General features: G+C 44.8%; 1 protein-coding gene across 3 annotated transcripts in view; it reads right to left on the reverse strand.

Annotated features, from left to right (window-relative positions):
• Positions 1 to 17249, reverse strand: part of LOC140727915 (H(+)/Cl(-) exchange transporter 4) — a 108643-nt gene that overhangs the window by 74361 nt on the left and 17033 nt on the right. The window contains exon 1 of one of the 3 annotated variants that reach the window (XM_073045886.1): positions 12511 to 12730. The exons of the other annotated variants lie outside the window; for them this stretch is intronic. The gene's annotated coding sequence lies outside the window, so the exon portion shown is untranslated. Of the gene's footprint in view, positions 1 to 12510; positions 12731 to 17249 lie in introns of those variants that run through there. 3 annotated transcript variants of the gene reach the window in all.

The raw sequence follows: 17249 nt of genomic DNA on the forward strand, positions 1-17249 counted from the left end.
TAGAATGCCCATGAGATGGTTTCTTTAGAGCGGCTCATGGTTGAGCCCACTAGGAGATCAGCTGTTCTGGATTGGGTGTTGTGCAGTGAACCAGATTTGATTAGAGAGCTTAAGGTAAAAGCACCCTTAGGAGCAAGTGATCATAATGTGATCAAATTCATCCTGAAATTTGAGAAGTAGAAGCTAAAGTCAGATGTACAGTGGAGTAAAGGGAATTACAGAGACATGAGAGAGGAATTGGCCAGAATTGATTGGAAAAGAACACTGGCAGGGATGATGGCAGAGCAGCAATGACTGGAATTTCTGGAAGCGATTCAGAAGGCACAGGATATATACATCCCAAAGAGGAAGATGTATTCTAAAGGCAAGATGACACAACCATGGCTAACAAACGAAGTCAAAGCCAACATAAATGCAAAAGGGAGGGCATATAATAGAGCAAAAATTAGTGGGAAGGTAGAGGATTTGGAAGCTTTTAAAAACCAACAGAAGGAAACTAAACAAGTCATTAAGAATGTAAATATGGAATACAAATGGAAGCTAGCCAATAATATTAAAGAGGATTCCAGAAGTTTCTTCAGATACATAAAGTGCAAATGAGAAGCGAGTGTGGATATTGGGCCACTGTAAAGTGATGCTAGAGAGATAGTAATGGGGGACAACGGAATGGCAGATGAACTGAATAAGAATTTTGCATCAGTCTTCACTGTAGAAGACACTAACATCATGGTGGAAGTTCCAGCTGTCAGTGCCATGTAGCGTGAGAAGCTACCATTACTAGTGAGAAGGTTCTTAGGAAACTGAAAGGTCTGAAGGTCAGTAAGTCACATGGACCAGATTGTATATAGCCCAGGGTTCTGAAAGAGGTAGCTGAAGAGATTCTGGAGGCATCTTTCAAGAATCACTACATTCTGGAATAGTTCCGGAAGACTGGAAAATTACAAATGTCACTCCACTCTTCAAGAAGGGAAAGACTCAGAAGAAAGGAAGCTATAGGCCAGTTAGTCTGACCTCAGTGGTTGGAAAGATGTTGGAGTTGATTATTAAGATGAGGTCTCAGGATATTTGGAGGCACGTGAAAAAATAGCCTGTAGTCAGCATGGTTTGCTAGAGGGAAAATCTTGCCGAACAAATCTGTTGGAATTCTTTGAAGAAATAACAAGCAGGATAGACAAAGGAAAATTGGTTGACGTTGTGTACTTGGATTTTCAGAAGGCCTTTGACGAAGTGCCACACATGAGGCTGCTTAACAAGCTATGAGCCCATGGTATTACAAGAAAGATTCTAGCATGGATAAAGCAGTGGCTGATTGGCAGGAGGCAAAGAGTGGGAATAAGGGGAATCTTTTCTGGTTAGCTGCTGGTGACTAGTGGTGTTCCACAGGGGTCTGTATTGGAACCAATCTTTTATGTTATACGTCAATGATTTGGATGATGGAATTGATGGCTTTGTTGCAAAGTTTGCAGATGATACAAAGATAGGTGGAGGAGCAGGTAGCTTTGAAGAAGTAAAGAGGTTACAGAGGGATTTAGAAAGATTAGGAGAATGGACAAAGAAATGGCAAATGGAAAATAGTGTCGGGAAGTACACTTTGGTAGAAGAAATGAAAGGGTTTACTATTTTTTAAATGGAGAGAAAATACAAACGATACTGAGGTGCAAAGGGACTTGGAAGCCTTTGTGCAGGATTCCCTAAAGGTTAATTTGCAGGTTCAGTTGGTGGTGAGTAAGGCACATGCAATGTCAGCATTCATTTCAAGAGGACTAGAGTATAAAAGCAAGGATGTAATGTTGAGTCTTTTGTAGAGCAATTCTCCAAGTGAGACCTCACTTGGAGTATTGTCAGCAGGTCTGGGCCCGTTATCTTAGAAAGGATGTGCTGAAACTGGAGAGGGTTCAAAGGAGGTTCACAAAAATGATTCCAGGATTGAACGACTTGTCTTGTCATATAAAGAGCATTTGGTGGCTCTGGGCCTATATTCACTTTTCAGAAGAATGAGGGGTGACCTCATTGAATCCTACTGAATCATGAAAGCCCTTGATAGAGTGGATGTGGAGAGGATATTTCCTGTGGTGGGAAAGTCTAAGTCCAGAGGACACATCCTCAGATTAGAGGGATGTCCTTTTGGAATGGAGATGAGGAGGAATTTCTTTAGCCAGAGAGTGGTGAATCTGTGGAATTCTTTGCCACAGGCAGCTGTGGAGGCTAAGTCTTTAAGTATATTTAAGGCAGAGGTTGATAGATTCTTGATTGGTCAGGGCATGAAGGGAGACGGGGAGAAGGCAGGGAATTGGGGCTGAGGGGAAAACTGGATCAGCCATGATGAAATGGCAGAGCAGACTCAATGGGCCAAATGTGCTAATTCTCCTCCTATATCTTACGGTCTTTTAGTATTATAATACTACAGAGTAAATACAATAACTGCTTATTACCTACAGACAATAAGCATGTTACCTAATATGGCATACTCTATAGAATACCATAAACAGTATTATATATTCTGTATTAAGTGAATGTGTGTAAGGCAGGCAGAATTGTAACAACATGCTTGTAGACAATAGCAATATAAAGTGTGCATATGATACCTTTATATTCTGTAATCAATATTGTAACATGAACAGCATCTGTATACTCTGTACACTGCAAAGCAACTGCAGAATCTGTAACCAATGTTCTGTACTCAACACTGTAGCTCTACACTGCACTGTAGACAGTGACTGTATGTACTGTACACAGTACGTTGACCATATTCTGTAGGCAGATGGCGTGGAAAGTGGACCCTTGTGTACAGGACAGTCAATGTCCATTATAGGCACCACTATGACAGTGTCCATCTTTGGCTTAGGCAAAGGTCACTGATACCTGGCAGGGTGCAGGTGTTGCTCACAGCTTGTGGGTCTCCTGGCTGGACTCTATTAGAATCTATTGCATGTTGGCAGGGGAGTCTTCTGAGCTTCCTGCCAGCAGTAGGATGTTACTGGAATTTACCTTCCCTGCCAATCCTCTCCTTGGTAACCAGGAGGATCAGTTGATCTCTCTCTGAAACTTGGACCAGGCTGGAGATGAATTCCCATTCTGACTTTGTCCATTGTTTCTGGGGTTGGGATCTGCACGCTGATGCAGGGAGCCAGAAAGCTGGACAGTCAGTGATATTCGCTTATCCTCCCTGGAAAATTGATGAGATGCCAGACCATTCCACTCGATGAAGACTGGGTGGAGGGGGGTGTACTCTTCTGGTCTGGCCTTGCAGAAGACATGTTTTCCTTTGACCAAAGGAGGATGAGAAGGAACATAATATAAGTACACATAATTATGAAAGGCATAATTTGGGCAGAGTCATTAGATGTTTCCCATAGTGGGGCTATCTAAAACTAGAAGGTGCAACTTTAAAGTGAAAGGGAGGAGATTTAATGGGAGGTTTGAAGAGTACAGTTCTCACCTGAGTCATTAATATCTGAAATGAGCTGCCAGAGGAAGTGTTGGAATGAGCAAGGCAAAGAGAGGTACGGAATTCATGCTAGCTAGTAGATTGGTATAGATGGACCTGCTGGTCAGCATGGGGCTAGTGGGCTGAAGGGCCTTTATCTGTGTTCTACAACTCTACGGCTCCATGTCCCACCACCCTGGTCTTTGGCGTGGCAGATGCTGACCACTCACTCAGGACAGCTGTGTCGACAGTGCAGTGTCAGAGTTACTCGACTATGAGAGTACAGTGGTGCTCAGGTCCAGGACTGTCAGGGATGTCCATGTTGTTACAGGACCTGAGCTCTGTTCTGAGGAATGCAAGTTGGAAGTGGATGATTCCATTCTGAACGCACACCACAGATGCCAGATGTAAAGTGAGGCTTTGGACCATGCTGCCTGGCAGCAGACTCCCAAAGCAAGCTCTCCGTTCCGAGCTGCGTCACAACAAGAGAATAGCAGGAGGGCAGGAGATGTTCTCAGAGTCTGCCTGAATAGAAGGTAATCTCATCCATTCCTGGTGGTTATTGGCCGGTGACTGCACAAAATGGAAGAGGCGTATCCAGGAATCCCAATGATGGGAGCACAGAAAGAACAAGCCCAAACACTGGAAAGAATCTCCAACATCTCCTCCAACCCCACAGGGGCCAGATCCAGTGTGTTTACCTATTAGACCTTAAGCCACATCAAAACTGCAAGAATGGAGAGAAAATGTTACTCATAACCTCAAGAGGTTTACTGAAAAGAGACAAATATCTAGCAAGCTATTCTGTATGCAGGATTGTAACTTGTAACTGTTGATTGCATTTGATTATTGTGCACCAGTGGAATAAACAGTGCAAAAGTCTTTGCACTCGTAGTGTCAGTTGTTCAATGTGTTCAGTAGTGTTATAGAACAACTTTGTATTGTGCATAGCACCATTGCCACTCATGTGAGCCTCTGGGCTAAAACACTCTTCTGGTGTTCCTGCCGGGTTCAGCCTCTCCGTGTCTAGTTGTAGAAAGAGCCGAGACTGTGGTCCTCCTCCACAGAGCCTCTGCATTGGTTGCACCGAGTTTCTGCACTTGGCTCAGCATGAAACATATTGATGCAGCTATAAAGACGGCAAGATAGCACCTACGTTTCATTAGGAGTTTGCCACCTAAAACACTCGAAAACTTCCACAGATATACCATGGAGAGCAGCGACTGGCTGCATCACCGTCTTCTATGGGGGAGGGGAGGGGACTGCTGAACGGGGTCGAAGCGAGCTGCAGAAAGTTGTAACGTCAGTCAGTGATGCACCATCAATAACTCACTCTGAGACGTAAAAGCGAGGTATCGGCTTTTATTGACTGGAAGAAGGAACGAGCAGTGAGTGACCACCATACTACATCCTGGAGACTGAGAGGCCGGGCTCAGACCGCCATCACCTTTATACAGGGGTCTGTGGGAGGAGCCACAGGAGCAGTCATCAGGGGGCGTGTCCAGACAGGTATATGTAGTTCACCGCAGTCAGCTCCATCATGGGTACTCGTCTCTGCAGTATCCAAGACACCTTCAAGGAGTGGATGCCTCACGAAGGACCCATCGTCAAGGACCCCCACCACCAACACGTTTCAGGCAGACCCAGCTCCACCTTTCATCTCAGCTATACCTTTCACAACTTTTAGAGCTTGCAGTGTTTCCAAAATTTACTCTGCACATTGCTTGCGTTAGAGACTTGGAACCCACACTTAGACCAGTGATGGCAGAATGGAAATTGATTGAAGTTATGATGAGTGGCAAAGTCAGTGAATGGGAAGCAAATGTATACTCACAGCAGGACGATGACCGGAGGCAAGTTCATACTCGATCTCGGGAAAAGTAAAGAACAGTACAGATGGATCACTGTCACTCCATGTCATTCTTAACACTGTGAGATAGCAGCTCGGAGCCAGTCTGGCTCTATGGGGAACCACGGCGGTAATGATTTAGCAAAGGAGTCAGAGTCACAGAGAACATATTCACCCGCTGACACCACACCGATCATCACGCACCCATCTACACTAATCCCATTTCATTCTCCCCACAGATTCTATTGCTCACCTACATACAAGAGGCAATTTGCAGTTGGCAATTAGTTCATCAATGTGCACTTCTACGGGCCATAGGAGGAAACCGGTGTACCTGGAGGAACCTCATACAGTCACAAAGAGAACGAACAAACTTCACAGGGACAGCATCCGTGATCAGGAATGAACTGAGGTTGCTGAAGCTGTGACGCAGCATCTCTACCAGCCGCACCACCATGCTGCCTCTCAATTCTTAAGCAGAGTCATCTTTAATGCAAACTGAGTTATTCTGACTGAAGTCTAGGACACACCTAGGCTTGGTGTGAACCTGAGCACAAGAAATCAATCAGACAAAAAGGGAAAAGCTTGGAAGCTTGGGCCGCTTTCACAGACTCCTAGCAGGGCAAAAGATTCTTATTCAGTGAGGTGACAGACTGACTGTAGAAACAAGGCCTTCACCCAATGAGTACACACAGGCTACAGGCACACATCTGCACAAATCCTGTTTAATTCTTCGTAAATTCCCTTCAAACCTGCACCTTCAGAGAGACGGGATCCAAAAGATTAGGCAAGACCATTGGTGGTTATAGAACAGTGCTGCAGAAGTGTCTGACACCAAGTTTGGCACCATCCTGAATTAAGCACCATGGGGCAAATTCAACTACACTTTAATAGAGAGCCATATTCAATCTGCACGATTGCCCAAACCAGTTTTTGCCCCTTTTCACATGCCAGTCCAATCTCCATCTGGGCTGTTCCACAAGCTGCCTCTAGAGGGAAGACTAAACTCACCTGAAGCTTCTCCGTTATTGGGCCTTTCTTCCACTCAGTCAGTGCATTCAGGTGGCTAGCTATTGCCTGTTTCCCTTGCACTCGGCAACGAGGCAGTCTGAAGAATACCCTCCATGAGGACAGATGTGACACCAGTATTTTAGTAGATGAATGGAGTCACTTAGAGTTTGGATAAAGAGGGCAAATTTCCTGTCCTTGGCAACATCACATGAACACATGAGATTGGAGCTGCTGAAACCTGGAATGACACACCAGACAGTGGAGGAATTCACATTTTCGGTGGAGGCCTTCATCTGGACTGGGTGCCCCAGACAAGAACTGGGAGCCAGAGTAACCATTTGGCCCTACAAGCCAGCTCTGCCACTCTGTATGATCATGGCTAATCTTCGACCTCAGCATCACTAAACTGTACTATCCCCAGATCCCTCAAATAACTAGAACTCTCTCCATCTCTCTCTGCTTTAGTGACTCCAAACTGAGATTCCAGGGTTCAGAATTCACCAGTGAATGTGTAGTTTTCACAAAAATTCCACACAGCTCCACACAATTTTCCAGATGTTTTGAACTAGACCGATAGCCCATGAAATGCTGTACATTCACCTGAGCAGGCAGCAGATCTAGTTTAACATCTCCAATGACAGACAGCAGCACTGACAATGCAGCCCACCCAGAGATTGACACCACATTCTGATTGGGACTGGAAGCTTCTCATCAATAAGAATTGATTGGTGCAGATCACTGCAGCTACAAACGGAAGGGCTTGGGGCAGGTCACAGCAAAGATCACCGTGACTTCGGCTCCAAACATAGCAAGAGACCCTTGGTGTAGACAGTGAGCTTCTGACGTTACATGGTGCCTACGGTCAGAAAGGGGCCTGGACTCAATTAATTTGTAATAGTGCAGGTCATTCTCTGGACACTTGACCTCTCCGTCCTCCTTGGAAGTGCCCTCTGCCCATCTAGTGCCCAAAGGAGCTGGGGTGTGGATGTCCAACAAGCTAACGTCTCACTAGCAAATCACTTTTGGTAAGGGTGAGGGATGCAGAGAGAAGGCAAAGGCCAACAGGTCTCAGGTGCGTTCACCTCTGCTCACTGTCTGGTACCGTAGGTCAGGCCTGTGGAATTCTCCAGCTCTCTGCAACAGCAGGATGCCACCTGGGGCAAAAGTTCCAAGTCTGTGCTGCTCAGCACACACCGCCATCAATCCCAGGACTGGGTACACTGTCCTCACTGCCCTGGGACCAGGTGCAGATTCCTCACCAGACCTGGTGCAGAGTTCTCATCGTCCTGGCATGAGGAACAGTGCCCTCACTAAGAGCTGGTATGGTGGCCCCACCGCCCTGGGACTAGACGCAATGTCCTCACTGGAACATCTACAGTGTCCTCACTGAGACAGGGTAGAGCGTCCTCATCACCCAGGGATGGGTTACAGTGTCCTGATCGCCCCAGGACTGGGTACGGTACCTTCACTGCTCAAGGATGGGGTAGAGTGTCCTCACCACCCCTGGGCCGGGTACAGTTTAAGAACATCCTGAATGGAAACAGTCATCTTCCCTTCCAGCTCCTGGTCCCAGTTCATCCTCCACATCCTTTTGATGGGTTTTCATGTTAATACTCACCACCGTGCACACTCACGCCTCTCTAGGCTGTGTCCAGTCTCTAGGACTCGGTTTCTCACCTATTTCTTTTGAAGGGCATTTCCTCCCTCATATTCCTGCTTCCTTTCATGGTGCAACAAGTGAAGCCAGTGGCCAGTGACACCAGACCGTAACAAGATTATTAACAGTAATACGAGCATACTTGGTTGGTGGGGTGGAGATATGTCTCTACCAAAGGAGGTGTAAGGTTCTCCTTCCATTCACTAGCCTGCAGGTCACCCCTGGGCAAGATATAGCACCTACTTAGCACCACCACCCACCCCGATCATGGTCACGTGAAGCCATGGGAGCAGGTGGTCGTCTGAGCAATTGGTACATACCATAAGTGCTGGTCAAGCGATCTCTGATGCCAAGCAGACAATCTCTGAGGAATATTGACACCGGCTGGGGTCACTGTCTTGTAAAGACACTGCCCGGAAGAGGGCAATGGCAAACCACTTTAGCAGAAACACTTGCCAAGAACAATTTGACCATGATTGCCTACGTCATGTGACATGGCACATAATGAACAAACGAAGGAGCGTACAGATCTCTAATGAGGTTTTCCCAAATTCCTTTCAACTTTTCACTCGTTTACTCATTAACCTGTCTAAAATAAGTGAGTCATCCCGCTCCCTTGTGTAGTGAGCTGTGCCAGAAGAATGCCTGGAATATGTAGTCAGGTATTACAGATGAGATAAACCCAGCCACCAAACTGCATCAACTCATCAGTAAATGGAATGAGCAGACAATCCGAACACAGTCGCCTCCCTGTCTGTCTCAACTACTCCCACCCCAGCAATAAATTCAAAGCTCCAATGCCTTGTGCATCGCTGACTTTTTTTGCTCTACCAAGGTCTGCCGCACCTTCGATTGTCTCTGCTTGCGACATCTGCAGCGACGAGCATTGAAATATTTAGCTCACTGATCCTTCCCCACTTATTGAGAACCTGGCTGATTTCCTTCTAACACCTTTCAACCTCTCCTCTTCTCTCTGCTCCTGTATTGGCCCCTCAAAACCTCTCAGCCTAACCTTGCAGTTCCATTGTCCCTTTCCCTTTCACCCAGGATATTACTACACTGGAGATGTTACATTACAAGCTGGTGGAGAATGTACTACTCCATCACGGAGCAGTAGCTAGTTTCGTGCCTGCAGTTCAGTGAAGATAAGAACATAAGAACATAAGAAATAGGAGCAGGAGTAGGCCATCCGGCCCATCGAGCCTGCCCCGCCATTCAATAAGATCATGGCTGATCTGTCCGTAAACTCAGCTCCATCTACCTGCCTTTTCCCCATAACCCTTAATTCCCTTACTATGTAAAAACCTATCTAACTGTATCTTAAATATATTTAGTGAAGAAACCTCAACTGCTTCCCTGGGCAGTGAATTTGACAGATTCACCACTCTCGGGAAAAACAGTTTCTCCTCATCTCCGTCCTAAATCTTCTCCCCTGAATCTTGAGGCAATGTCCCCTAGTTCTAGTCTCACCTACCAGTGGAAACAACTTTCCTACTCTTATCTTACCTATCCCTTTCAAAATTTTGTATGTTTCTATAAGATCCCCTCTCATTCTTCTGAATTCCAGAGAGTATGATCCCAGGCGACTCAATCTCTCCTCATAGGTTAACCCCTTCATCCCTGGAATCAACATGGCGAACCTCCTCTGCACTGCCTCCAAAGCCAGTATATCCTTCCTCAAGTATGGAGACCAGAACTGCACACAGTACTCCAGTTGCAGCCTCACCAGCACCCTGTATAGTTGCAGCATGACCTCCCTGCTCTTGAATTCAATCCCTTTAGCAATGAAGGCCAACATTCTGTTTGCTTTCTTAATAACCTGTTGTACCTGCAAGCCAACTTTTTGTGATTCATAAACAAGCGTTCCCAAGTCCCTCTGCACAACAGCATGCTGCAATCTTTCACCATTTAAATAATAATCTACTCTTCTATTATTCCTTCCAAAGTGGATGATCTCGCATTTACCAACATTGTATTCCATCTGCCAGACCTTGGCCCACTCACTTAACCTATCTATATCCCTCTGCAGACTCTCCACATCCTCTGTACAATTTGCTTTTCCACTCAGTTTAGTGTCATCAGCAAATTTTGCTATGCTACACTCAGTCCCCTCTTCCAAATTATCAATGTAAATAGTAATCAGCTGTGGACCCAGCACCAACCCCAGCAGCACCCCACTCACCACTGACTGTCAACCGGAGAAACACCAACTCTCTGCCAACTCTCTGCCTTCTATAGGTTAACCAATCCACTCTGCATCCCAATATACTTCCTCCGACTCCATGCATCCATATCTTATTTGTAAGTCTTTTGTACGGCACCTTATTGAACGCCTTCTGGAAATCCAAGTATATGACATCCACCTGTTCCCCTCTATCCACTGCACTCATTATGTCCTCAAAGAACTCCAGTAAGTTTGTCAAACAGGACCTGCCCTTTCTGAATCCATGCTGCGTCTGTCTAATGGAACTATTCCTTTCCAAATGAAAGTCCTGACGAAGGGTCTCGGCCCAAAACGTTGACTGCTCCTTTCAATGGATGCTGCCCGACCTGCTGAGTTCATCCAGCCTGTTTATACCTATTTACCTTTCCAAATGTATCGCTATTTCTTCCTTACTGACAGCTTCAAGCATTTTCCTGACTACAGATGTTAAGCTAGCTGGCCTATAGTTGCCCGTCTTTTGCCTACATCGTTTTTTAAAAAGTGGAGTGACATTTGCTGCCTTCCAATCCATCAGGACCTGCCCAGAGTTTTGATAAATGATTACCAATGTGTTTACAATAATCTCTGCCAATTCCTTCAGCACTCTGGGATGCATCCCATCAGGACCAGGGGACTTATCTACCTTCAGGCCCTCTAGTTTGATCATCACTATCTCTTTAGTGACAGTGATTTTATTGAGGTCCTCACCTCCCATTTTGCCCATAACACCCTTCTTTGGCATATTAGACGAGTCCTCCACCATGAAGACCAACACAAAATAGTTGTTCAATGCCTCAGCCATTTCCTTATCACCCAATATCAATTTCCCCTTCTCGTCTTCCAAGGGACCTACGTTGACTTCAGCCACCCTCTTCTACTTTATATATTTATAAAAACTTTTGAAACTGTTTTTATATTTTGTGCTAATTTACTTTCATACTCTATCTTCCCTTACATCTTTAATTCTTCACTGTTCAATGACAGTCTGCCCTACTTCAATACTGTTGCAGATGCACCAACTTTAAAGTTGGGTCGTACATGCAGGAAAGAACATTTCATTGTTGTGTTGCAGCAGCACTGCAGCAATGTCTAAGACACACACACATTGTTAATGCAAGTCTCAACATACAAATCCAAAAGTCAAACTGTAACAGCCGAAAATGCTGGAAGTACTCAGCAGCATCTACAGAGAGAGAAGCAGAGTTATTGTTTTAAGTACCCTTCACCTGAACACGAAAAAGTTAGGAATCAAAAGATATTTTCTTGGTTCTACAATCTGCACATCTCCCCTTTCTTGGTAGTTTAGGTTTGATTTATAACTTTTGAATTCTGATGGCAAAATTGTAGCTTAACTCTGATTTTCCTTCGATACTGCTTGACTCATTGAGAATTTTCAGCATTTACTCTTTTTAGTTATTACTAAAAGCTTCAGGCTGGAATCTGCCTTCAAAAAACCAGACTAATCAAAGGCAATCCAACAATTTCTATAACCTTTCTCTACACAATGAAGCAGTGGAGACTACCTTAGTAAGTATGTTTAAGACAAAGTTGGATAGATTTTTGCATAAAAGGGGGAATTAAGGCAGGCAGGTGGAGCTGAGTCCATGGGCAGATCAGCATGATCTTATCGAATGGTGGCACAGGCTCGACAGGCCGGATGGCCTAATCCTGTTCCTGTCTCTTATTTTCTTATGTTCTTCTACAGATCTGTTTTGCAGCTAATGGGTTAAAAGTAAATGGTGCAGCAGGTATCCTGGTGTGTGTGTGTGTGTGTGTGTGTGTGTGTGTGTGTGTGTGTGTGTGTGTGTGTGTGTGTGTGTGTGTGTGTGTGTGTGTGTGTGTGTGAGAGTGTGTGTGTGTGTGTGTGTGTGTGTGTGTGTGTGAGAGTGTGTGTGTGTGTGTGTGTCCTCCAGCTGCGCCACTTTCCTCCCACAACCCAAAGACATGACAGGTAGCTTAATTGCAAAAAGAATGGAACTGTTGTAGATGGGCATGTGTGAGAAAGAATTAATTACAGGGCTACAGGGAAATGGGGTTGCTCCTCTGGGAGCAGGAATGGACACAATACGCCCTGTGGGCATCTTCTGCATCCTTGTAAGAAACACCAAGGATAGTAAGATTGTCAGCCAGTAACATTGCTGAGAGTACAGGAAGCAGACACTAAACATGTTCAAAGGACCAAGAAACTCACTGTTCAGTCCTGACGAGATTCAGTTCCTTGTAACAAGACACTCATTGTGCTCCACATTCAGTAACTATTCTAATGTTATTATTATCAAATAATCTGCATTTGATTTAGGCATAAATTTCACCCTTGCTTTAATTCAAGCAACATGGCTATTTGCAATCAATTCAGTACTTACAACGACAAAGATCGTTCCTTTTTGCAGCCACGTTTAGTGGTTTTAGTGCTGCCATTCTTTGTTCAGGCTTCCAAGGGTGAAGACTTCTCCCAAATGCGAAGGACTGACAAAGAGCCATTGTGTGCTGGTAGGATGTGTAGCTGCAGCTGAAAAATCTACCAGCAAGCCAGCTAAAGTTGCCTGATGCAAAGCAGGAGCCAAGCATAGTGTTTGCAAGTGCCTGTTTTTACTTTGAAAGTTCTGCGTAAAAAGACCATGTACGTTATACGTGCTTCCCAAGACAGTCTGCAGCTAGCTTTTGAAGTGTTGTGGCAAAGGAAGTGTGGCAGCTAGTTTCCTCACAGCAAGGCCCCACGTGCAGTCATTTGCTAACATCCAGGTTAGTGTCATGTGAGGGACAAATATTTGTCAAGAGAGAACTCCAATCTTCTTTGAACATTACACATACATTGCAAAACACACACAAAATGCTGGAGGAACTCAGCAGGTCAGGCTACGGAAATGAAAAAACAGTCGACATTTTGGACTGAGACCTTTCTCCAGGACTATTGGACATTTATCATTAGGTTTCGTGTGGAACATGACCCGTTTAACTCACTCCATCTTGATGCTGTAGATAAACCAAAAGATGTCCCAGGTGACTACCAAAGCGGAGGACGAGGAGTAGGCTACACCTGCAACAAGTACAGTAGCCTTCAGAGCATATCATAAGACCATATGACATAGGAGCAGAATTAGGCCATTCTGCCCCTCTGCTATTTCATCATGGCTGATCCATTTCCCTCTCAGCTCCAGTCTCCCACCTCCTCCCTGTATCCCTTCATGCCCTGACTAATCAAGAATCTATCAATCTCTGCCTTAAATATACCCAGTGATTTGGCCTCTACAGCTACCTGTGGCAACAAATCCCTCGCTAAAGAAATTCCTCCTCACCTCCTTTCTAAAAGGACTCCCCTCTTTTCTGAGGCTGTGCCTTCTGGTCTTAGACTCTCCCACCATAGGAAACACCTGCCCCAGATCAACTCTATCGAGGCCTTTCAATATTTGACAGGTTTCAATAAGACAACACCCCCCCCCCCATTCTTTTGAATTCCAGGGAGTAGATGCCCCGAACCATCAATTGGTCTTCATGTGGTAACCCTTTCATTCTCTGAATCATTTTTATGAACCTCCTCTGAACCCCCTCAGCTTTAAAACACATCCTTTCTAAGATAAGAGGACCAAACCTGCTCACAGTACTCCAAGTGAGGCCTCACCAGTGAAGCCTCAACATTACATCCTTTGCTTTTATATCCTCGTCCTCTCAAAATTAGTGCTAACATTGCATTTGCCTTTCTCACCATTGACTGAACCTGCAATTTAACCTTTAGGAAATCCTACATGAGGTCTCCCATGTCCCTTTGCACCTCAGATTTTTGGATTTTTTCTCCCTTTAGAAAATAGTCTACGCTTTTATTTCTTCTACCTAAGTGCATGACCATACATTTCCTCACACTATATTCCATCTGCCACTTCCTTGCCTATTCTCATATTCTGCCCAAGTCCTTCTGCAGTCTCCCTGTTTCATCAACACTAGCTGCCCCTCCACCTATCTTGGTAGCATCTGCAAACCTTGCCACAAAGCCATCAATTCCACCATCCAAACTATTGACATCTGAAGTAAAAAGCGGTCTCAACACAGACCATCGCTAGTCATTAGCAGCCAACCAAAAAGGCTCTCTTTCTTCCCACTCTTTGCCTCTGCCAGTCAGCCAATGCTCTATCCTGTCTTTATATATTTCCTGTAACATCATGGGCTCTTAACTTGTTAAGCAACTTCATGTGTGACACCTTGCCAAAGGCTTTCCGAAAATGCAAGTATACAACATCTACAGTTTCTCCTTTGTCTATCACACCTGTTATTTCTTCAAAGAATTTCAACAGATCCATCAGGCAAGATTTTTCCTTAAGGAAACTATGCTGACTTCTGCCTATTTTATCATATGCCTCCAAATAACCCAAATTGCCTCCTTAACAATCAACTCTAACATCTTCCCAACCACTGAGATCAGACTAACTGGCCTATAATTTTCTTTCCTCTACCCCATCACTTCTTGACAAGTGGAGTGACATATGTAATTTCCTAGTCCTCCAGAACTAAGCCAGTATCCATTGATTCTTGAAAGATCATTATTAATGCCTCCACAATCTCTTCAGCCACTTCTTTCAGAAGTCTGCGATATATATCATCTGGTCCAGGTGATTAATCGACCTTCAGATCTTTCAGTTTCCCAAGAACTTTCTCCCTCATAATGGCAACCTCACTCACTTTTTCCCCTGACACACCCGAACTTCCAGCATTGTGCTGGTATCTTCCACAGTGAAGACTAATGCAAAATACTTATTCGCTTCATCCATCATGCCCTTGTCCCTTCTACTACCTCTCAAGCTTCATTTCCAGATATCATTCCTATATCTACTCTCACCTCTCTTTTACTCGTTACATATCTAAAGAATCTTTTGGTATCCTCTTGAACGTTACTGGCTAGCTTACCTTCATATTCCACTTTTTCCATTTTCATAACTTTTTTTTAGTTGCCTTCTGTTGGCTTTTAAAAGCTTCCCAATCCTCTAGCTTAATGTTTGCTGCATTATCTGCCCTCTCTTTGGCTTTTATGTTGGCTTTGACTTCCCTTGTCAGCCATGGTTGGGTCATCATGCTTTCAGAATACTTTTTCTTCTTTGGGACATATCTGTCCTACACCTTCCAAGTTGCTCCCAGGAATTTCAGCCGCTGCTACTCTGCCATCATCCTTGTTAGTGTTCCCTTCCAATCAACTTTGGCCAGCTCTTCTCTCATGTCTCTGTAATTCTCTTTACTCCACTGTAATACTGATTTATCTGACTTTAGCTTCTCCCTCTCAAATTGCAGGGTGAATTCTATCATATTATGATCACCCTTCCTCTAAGGGTCCCTTTACCTTAAGCTCTCTAATCAATCCTGATTCCTTTCACATAAGAGCTGATCCCCTAATGGGCTCAACCACAAACTGCTCTAAAAAGCCATCTTGTAGGCATTCTACAGATTCCCCCCTTGGGATCCAGCACCAATTTTCCCAATCTTACAGCTATTTTAACATTGCCCTTTCAACATGGCCTTTCTAGCTCCTGTTGTAATTTGTAGCCCACATCTTTGCTACTGTTCAGAGGCTTGTATTTTAACTCCCACCTGGGTCTTTTTACCCTTGCAGATTCTTTACTCTACCCACAAGGATTCTACACCTTCCGATCCTATGTCACCTCTTTCTAAGGATTTGATTTCATGTATTACCAACAAAGCCACCCCACCCCTTCTGCCTATCTGCCTGCCCTTTCAATACAATGTGTATCCTTTGATTTTAAGCCTCCAGCTACAACTCAGTGATGCCCACACTATCATACATGCCCATCTCTAACTGTGCTACAAGTTCATCCATCTTATTCTGTATACTATGTGCGTTCAAAATAGCACATTCAGTCCTGCGTTCATCACTCTATTTGATTTTTCACACCCGATAACCAAGTTCTCCCTAGTTATTGATAGAGCACACTGTTTCCGGAGAACCAATTTTTGTTTTCCTTCCAAATCTGCTCCAGACAGTTCTTGTTAATCACTGCATTCCCTCTAAACCAGATCTTAGCATCTTCAGGTAGTTGAAGCTGAAAGTGAAGGCAACGTGGGATTGGTCTTCCTGCAGGTGATCCTAGCGCTCAATGTCAACTCAAACAGATGCTGATCAGTCTGCAAACTGACCATGGATCTGAGCAGATGATGGTGACTTCGTCTATCTTCAGGGAGGTTTTGACGTGTGCCTCCACTGCCTGGCAATGTTTCCGCTTATGCTCCCATCCTTCCTGATCCATTCAGCACAAAAACAATTCAGGGAAGAAAGGGCAAGCCTGCCTGACTCCAGATGATGCAGAAAGTGCTCCCACCCTTTAATCTGCTCCATACTATGGATATCTATGTAGAGCCGTTGTGTTCCCATTCTGGAGAGCCTCTCCTTCACGTAGGTGTGTGACATCCGACATTACATTTATTTTGATTATTGACTGTTCAAAGGTTCTTTAATTATCAAAGTATACATCCATATACAACTCTGAGATTCGCCTTCTCCAGATAGCCACACAACAAAGAATGAATGTGAAATCCATTCAGAGAGAAACGTCCATCCCAGCCCCACACTAAACAGAACAGCATCCCAAACATCAACCCACAAACCCCCTTCCCCTGCACAGGGAGAAGGAGAATAGGCAGACAGTGCAGAGTACTCCTGTGGACATTCCCCTCAATAACAAGTATATCACTTTGAATCCTGTTGGAGGGGGTGGCTACCAGGGGAAAGCCTCAGTGACCCAGGTCTCTGGCACTGAGCCTGCCTCGGTGGTTCAGAAGGGAAGAGGTGCAGAAGGAGAAGAGAAGAGCAGTGGTGATAGGCGATACGATAGTTAGGAAAGCAGAGGAGAACTTGTGGACATGAAGGACACTCCCAGATGGTTTGTTACCTCCCAGGTGCCAGGATTAGTGATATCTCAGATTAGGTTCACAACATTCTTATAGGTGGGGGGACAACCAGAAGTCATAATACGTACCGATACCAATGACATTGGTAGGAAAAGGGATGAGATCCTGAGGAGCAAATTTAGGGAGCTAGATAGGAAGCTGAAAAGCAGGACCTCATGGGTAGGAATGGCTGGATTGCTACTTGTGCCACTCGCTA

Source organism: Hemitrygon akajei, chromosome 5, assembly GCF_048418815.1.
Source record: "Hemitrygon akajei chromosome 5, sHemAka1.3, whole genome shotgun sequence".
In the NCBI taxonomy this organism is placed as follows: domain Eukaryota; kingdom Metazoa; phylum Chordata; class Chondrichthyes; order Myliobatiformes; family Dasyatidae; genus Hemitrygon; species Hemitrygon akajei.